Below are 6,538 nucleotides of genomic sequence, written 5' to 3'. Positions count from 1 at the left end.
ACAGCAGTTGATCCTCATAAAAGACATGACTGTGATTTATCCCACAAATATGTGTTGAGAACATACTATTGCAGGCAGTGTTCTAGACACTGGAGTTACAGTTGTGAGAAAGACAGGCAATATTCCTACTCTCATTAATAGTCTAGGGGGTAGAGGCAGACAATAAAAATACAGATATGTGTAATAAATTCGGGAGATGTTGTAGAAAGTAATGATAGAGGAGATATTCTGAGTGATAGGAAACCATGTGAAAGTTCAGGAATCAGAACATTCCAGATAGAGAATATCAAGGATAGAGGCCTAAGTCCTGGAAGATTATGGAATGTTTGAGATGCAGAAAGACAGCTAGTGTGGCTGCAGCTATCTTAGTGAAGGAAGTGGAATGGTGGTAGGGTGGGAGATCCACACCCAGAGGCTCATCATTGGATGGAGCAATTCTCTTTGGTGTCTGTCCAGGCTTCCTATGTTTTTGCCCTCTCCACCTTCCCTGGTCCTTCAAATGGAACCACAGGAACATCTGAAGCCCTCTTTTGCACCCTTCCTGAACTACAGAAAATCCTGGGGTCAGTAGTTCAAGCCTTCTTCGTCTTCCCAGAAACCAGTGATCCAATTTCTCCACTCCTATCAGGCCTTCTTCCCTCAGAAATATCCATGCAAGAAGCAAGCAGCATTTTCTATCATTGATTATTTCTATGGTTAAGGTTACAGACACAAGCCAATTTCTTCCAAGAATTTTCCTCATCATTTAATGCCCAGCCTCAACAGCAGCACTAGAGTGTGTGCAGCATGAGAAAGAAGAGATAAACTCTGACTTCAATCTTAAAGGAGAAATAGGAGATGGTCAAGTGAAGAAGCAACGGGCAGTGTAAGGAAAAGGAAAATGTACGGAGTCATGAAAAAGACATAGCTTCGGGACCAGCAAGAGCTCAGTTTTGCAGAGTGCCCACATCTCTCACTCCTCGCTGGGCATTGTGGGGAATGAGATGGAGCCTTGTTAACCACTCCCGACCTGCAATAATGTGAGCAGAGACAACTCTACCTCCTTTCTGGGTGCTGAGAAGCACGTGGGGTCTAGGCCTGTTGAATGCACTCACTGTGCAGTACAATAAGCAGATGCCAGGCCCTCCCTTCTCCCCACCGGCCACAGTGCGGACTGTAAGGAGGAGCACTGTCAGCCAGGTGTGCCTGCATGAAGTGAACAGGAGTAAACGGGTGGTACCCCAGTCCCTTTGAACTAGACAGTAGAGACAAAACTACAGAGGAAACTGAAGAAAGGGATTCTTTACATCTGTGTGTATAAATCCTGAAAAGATTCCAAGCAACCCTTGCGGATGAAGTGATTGCCTATTAAGGGATCTACCAAAACTCAAAATAAGAAAATACAGGAGGTAGAAGATAACTGAAAAGACTAATGCAACATTAGGTTCAAATCTGTAGCCCCTGTAGCTACTTAAAACATGGTTTTAGAAACTAAACCCAACCTATCCAGGAACCATAGAAACACTTAAAATAAAACTTGCTCTGAAAGCCCTTATATCATGCTTGATAGAGGAAGATAGGAAGATAGATGTAAGATCCAGGACACACGAGGCATGGCATTTCATCTGCGACCCCTGTTGGCTTTACTGAGGGCGTAGTTTCCAACTTCAGTCACCTTCTTCAGCTTCAGACTCAGATTCTTCTTCAGCATTTTTGAGCCACTCCACAAGCTTTTTCATTTGTTCAAGGAAGACACTTTTCCCCTTTGCAACATGTGCTTCTCTATAGCACTTCAGAATGGGCTCCTCCCTCGGGACTGCAGCTTTATAAAAAAAGCACCACAATTTTCTGGAAGGCTTTCGTGAAATGAGTGTTATCATAGCAATCAATACTCCTGCATCTTCAGTAACAGAGTCAGCTCAGCCTGACCTTGAGTAGTGAAGGCAGCGAGGAGAGGGCTGTTTTGCGTCAAGTGCTTGATGGCTTGCTCTGCTACAAGCTCCTCTTTGTTGTTCCAGTGCATGGTGCTCCTTACACCGGGCCAGATTCATCCAATGACCAACGTGTTCTGGGATGTTGGTGTTTTTTTTTTCATCTCCTCCTTGACACACAAAATTATATCCTTAAATGAATCACCACGGGACATCTGTTCTTAACGTTCTTTCTGGAGTTCTTTATGAGCTCCTATGGTTTGCTGATTCCGAACATATTCTGAAAGCTCTTTTAAGCCTGGCTCGGCGAAATGCTTTGTGAAATGTTCAAGGCTTTGTTTATTCACAGGAAAAAGTTCCATCAGTCTGTTATCCGTGCTGACTTTCCGAAGACTTGCGGCTACTACGTTGATGTCTTTTTTCATGTATCCATGATTTAAAGAGCTTTACAGCAAAAGCTGCTGAAACCCCTTATTTAACCAAATTCTCATCATAAAGGCTATGAAGAATGGATGCATTAAGTGTTCCACTGACTAGCCAGAAGAACACCCGTCAGCATAGCCAGCTTATTCCTCTCCGACTCCAAAAACCCTTTACAGCCGCTTTTTTACTTCATCTTCAAACCCTCCTCCAGGTATTTGTATCACCTGATTCACTTGTTAAAAACCTAAGCAAATGCTTGCATGGCATCCAGGTCTTATTGTGCTGTGAACACATAGACATCTGCGTGCATCATGTCATCTGTGTGCATCATGTCACCACCTGGGGCCAGCATTCCCGGGGCCACCAGAATGTCAAAGAGTGTTTCTGCATATGGGCCGCAATCAAGTGTTGCCCCAGAAGCACCAAGAAACATTGCTACTGCCTCCAAATCAGTACCAGTTTCACTTTAGCCTTGAATAATCATTCTGAAACTGAGCAGGGCCAAACCTCTCTTTTTCATCTTTTTTTCTGGTTTTAAAATGCTGGCTCGAGAGTGTTGGCTTCTGCTGCTTTTAATCGTTCATAAAAGACACCCAAATTTAAGGTGAAGAGAAAAGGGCTAGAAATTCCAGAGGTGGCAACAACTGTGGCAGTCTCTGCAGCTATAAATCTTAGGAAATTGAAAGGACTGTGAATCAAAGGTCGTCACCACCAATTCAGTGCCAATAGGAGTCCCCAATTTTGGGGTGCAGTGAAGAGGGACACTATTCAGTGCGAGAAAGGTCCATTGTGATTCAGCATGGCTGCGGAACGGCACATTTGTAAAACAGCTCAGGTCAGGCAGCCCAGGTGTTACAGCTCCAGTGTTACAGCTCTGGTCTGGAGATACAGCTGTGCTCCACTCCCAGGAGACAGCTTTGCTCTGTGCAGCTTCAGCCAATATTGCTGGTCCGGCTGGGAAAACACAATCTTGGGTGGAAACTAAAGTTCACCAAGACAGTTATATACAGAAGAGTGCCCATCCCCAGTCCCTGATGAGTTTATTTCTATGCAAATGAGTATTCCAAATCCTTATAGTTTGATTGGTCCAAATAGCACCATCCTGATTGGTTGGAATGCAGCCATTCTGGTTGGTGAAGATGCAAGTGATGATATAGCTGTGCAGCTCCTATTGGACAGGGCAAGTCTCAGTCCCACTGGTCAAATTTTGATACTAGGAACTCTCTTATAAGGTCAACTCAGAGGGTGAGAGCACAGTGTAGCAGCCCTGCATGTGGCTTTTCCTTGAAATACAGTGTGTGTGTGAGAAACAAGAATGGCTTCTAGACTCTGGTTATGAATTTGAGCCCAATTAACCACAAGGAGTCTTTTTTTGACAAGTGTATTCTTCTTGAGGTCAACAGGACTCCAGTGGATATTTGTATACCAATGTTCATAGCAAAGCCAACGGTGGAAAAAATCCATGTGTCCATCAACAGAAAAAATGGAAAAACAAAATGTCACACACACACACACTGGAATACAGAATGTGAACAGACCTTGAAACATTATGCTTAGTGAAATATGCCACACACAAAAGGACAAATATTCTATCATTCCATTTGTATGAGGCACCTATAATACAAATTCAGAGAGATAAGAAGTAGAATAGAGGTTCCAGGGGCTGGTGAGAAGGGGAAAGGAGAATTATTATTTAAAGGCTACGGAGGGTTTTTTGTGGGGATAATGAAAAAATTTTAGGTATAGATAGTGGTGGTGGTTATAAAACTTCATGAACATATTTAATGCCACTGTATTATACACTTACAAATAGTTAAAAAAAAACTATTCTGTAATGTATATTTTAGGACCAAAGGTATAAAAATTACTCCTTTCAAAGCAGATTTTTAAATTCATTTGCTTTCTAAAATCATATTTTTCACTATATAGTACATATAAAAACTTTTAAAAACTCATATATATAGTTTGATGGTACTAAATTCCCTTTAGTATACTATTTCTAATTCTGATTCCTGATTTGTAGATTTTTGTGAAGTTAGGTTTAAATTTAAAGTCATGAAAGGATAAAACTGAAAAATATAGCTGTTTTGACTGTTGTCTACATTTTTTAAAAATATACTTGTTAATATTCATTATGATTATCCCACAGTCACTTCAGTTATGTAAACAATTTTGTCTGCGTGTCATTTCTACTCATTTCTACTCTTTGCAAGCAACGTTGGCAAAGACAATTATTTTAAAGAATGGAAGCTGCATTTTGCCAAAGGGAATGGGATAAAACAGCAGAAAATTTGCATTTTCTTCAAAATGCCAAAGTTATGAATTCCGGGAGGACTCTAATTTTGGTTGCTAAAGCTTGCCAGTCTTTTCTGGATGAGATGAATGATTGAAATGTACTTGAGTCCTTTTCTTGATTGAAAATGTGGAGTCCAAAAGTTTTCCAACTTAAAATTCTAAGTTTTTGTTTTCTTAATGATAATAGTAACTAGTAATAATTTTATAACATCAGTGGTCCTATGGATGGTAATGACTTGTGCTGAAGGAATTCAAATGAGGCCTGGCTCCACAGAAAATATGATGTATCTAAAGTACAGTCAATTTAGTATGCTACATATCATTGAAATGGCACAGTGTAATTGAACCTTAATTTCCTCTCAAACCTCAAAATCTCACGGTGTTTAATTACATGGATTCCTGAACCTCTCTGCATGGGTCTAACCCTGGCCTCAACCATCTGTCAGCTATGAAAGACTGAGCAAGATACTTACCCTGTTTGTACCACAGTTTCCTTGCCAGTAAAATGGGGATAATAATAGGATTTAGGTAATATTATTGTGATGAGGCTTAAATGTAAAGCATTTGAAACTGCACTTGCCCAGAGTAAACATACAAATTGGTAGTTAATTTTTTCAAAAGGTACACATCTGTCCACTCAACATTAATATTTTACATTATTAACACTTCATTCATTTCTTGCACTTAATTAAGCTTTATCTCCTTAGTCGAGTCAGATTTCTTTCATTCTTCCTAAATCAAGCCTGAATTAACAGTACCAAAGAACTCAAGCAGTGGTCCTCACCCTTTTTTCTACCCCCCAAACAGATGAGCATAACAAAACCCCATGAGTAAAAGAGGCTGACTGCTGGGACTGACTGGCGGACCCTAGCCTTCGGATGAATGATTACACTGACACATGTTTCTGTGAAAGAGAGGCTGAGAGACTACTTGGCTATCGCCACCAACCAGGCCCGTTCCCCTGCCTCCTTAGGCTTTTATTGTAACAACAGCTTGAACTAAAATTAACTATTAGATACTATCATCAGGGTAAGCATCCTTGAGAAGACACATGCGTCTTTTAAGCAAGGATACTTTGAAGTCTAAACATAAAGATTCCAGTAAAACACCCGGGGGCTTGGACTTGTTTGGAAAAGTCAAGGCAGGGGCTGCCTCCTTCGGCAAGGACCTCCAGAGGCCTCGGACTTTTCAGAGAATCCTCCTTACAGACTTTCCAACCAAGTCCTGTGCTTCCTACAGCTCATGAATGCGGCATTCTATAGGAGAATGGGAGAAGAGATAATGGGGTGGGATTTTATGCCAAATTCTTTGTATTATTGGCGACAATATGTTGGTAGTTTTAAGAAGGCTTTCAGGTGAATCTGAACCATTTTCCTTCCCACCTCCTTATCCATTCCTACCTGGATCAGAATCACAGTATTAAAAAGAGGTTAAACAGTAAATGTTTTGTTCTCCCTACATTTGAGCATGTGCCATCTGTTCTTTTTGACATGGCACTACTACATTGGAGCTAAATTAAAAAATCAGTTAGCCTTGTCCAATGTGGCTCAGTTGCTTGGCGCATCATCCATACACTGAAAGGTCAGGGCACATACCTTCGTGGTGGGTTTGATCCCCAAACAGGGTGCCTATGGAAGGTAACCAATCTATGTTTCTGTCTTACATCACTGTTTCTCTCTCTCCCTTCCCTCTTTCTAAAAAAGAATCAATAAACATATCCTTGGGTGAGGATTTTTAGTTAGATGGTGTGATAGGCAGAATAATGACCTCCAAAGATAGCTGCATCCTAATCCCCAGTAATGTGAATATATTACCTTACAGGCATAGGGAATGTCACAGAAAAGATTAAGGTAAGGTCACTGAGACAAGGGGACTATTCTGGATTATCCAGTAGGCCTAATCAATTCACA

At 41.1% G+C, this 6,538-nt stretch overlaps 1 pseudogene across 1 annotated transcript; it reads right to left on the bottom strand.

Annotated features, from left to right (window-relative positions):
• Positions 1-1,646: 1,646 nt before the first annotated feature.
• LOC308520824 (eIF5-mimic protein 2-like) lies at positions 1,647-6,022 on the bottom strand (annotated as a pseudogene). Its single transcript has 2 exons — positions 6,011-6,022; positions 1,647-2,902 (listed from the first exon to the last, which is right to left on the bottom strand). The product of its transcript is annotated as an eIF5-mimic protein 2-like (transcript).
• Positions 6,023-6,538: the final 516 nt, after the last annotated feature.

Source organism: Myotis nattereri (assembly GCF_964212035.1).
Source record: "Myotis nattereri genome assembly, chromosome: 6".
Classification (NCBI taxonomy): domain Eukaryota; kingdom Metazoa; phylum Chordata; class Mammalia; order Chiroptera; family Vespertilionidae; genus Myotis; species Myotis nattereri.
The sequence above is the reverse complement of the archived record's forward strand: the minus strand, read 5'-3'. Positions and strand labels throughout refer to the sequence as shown.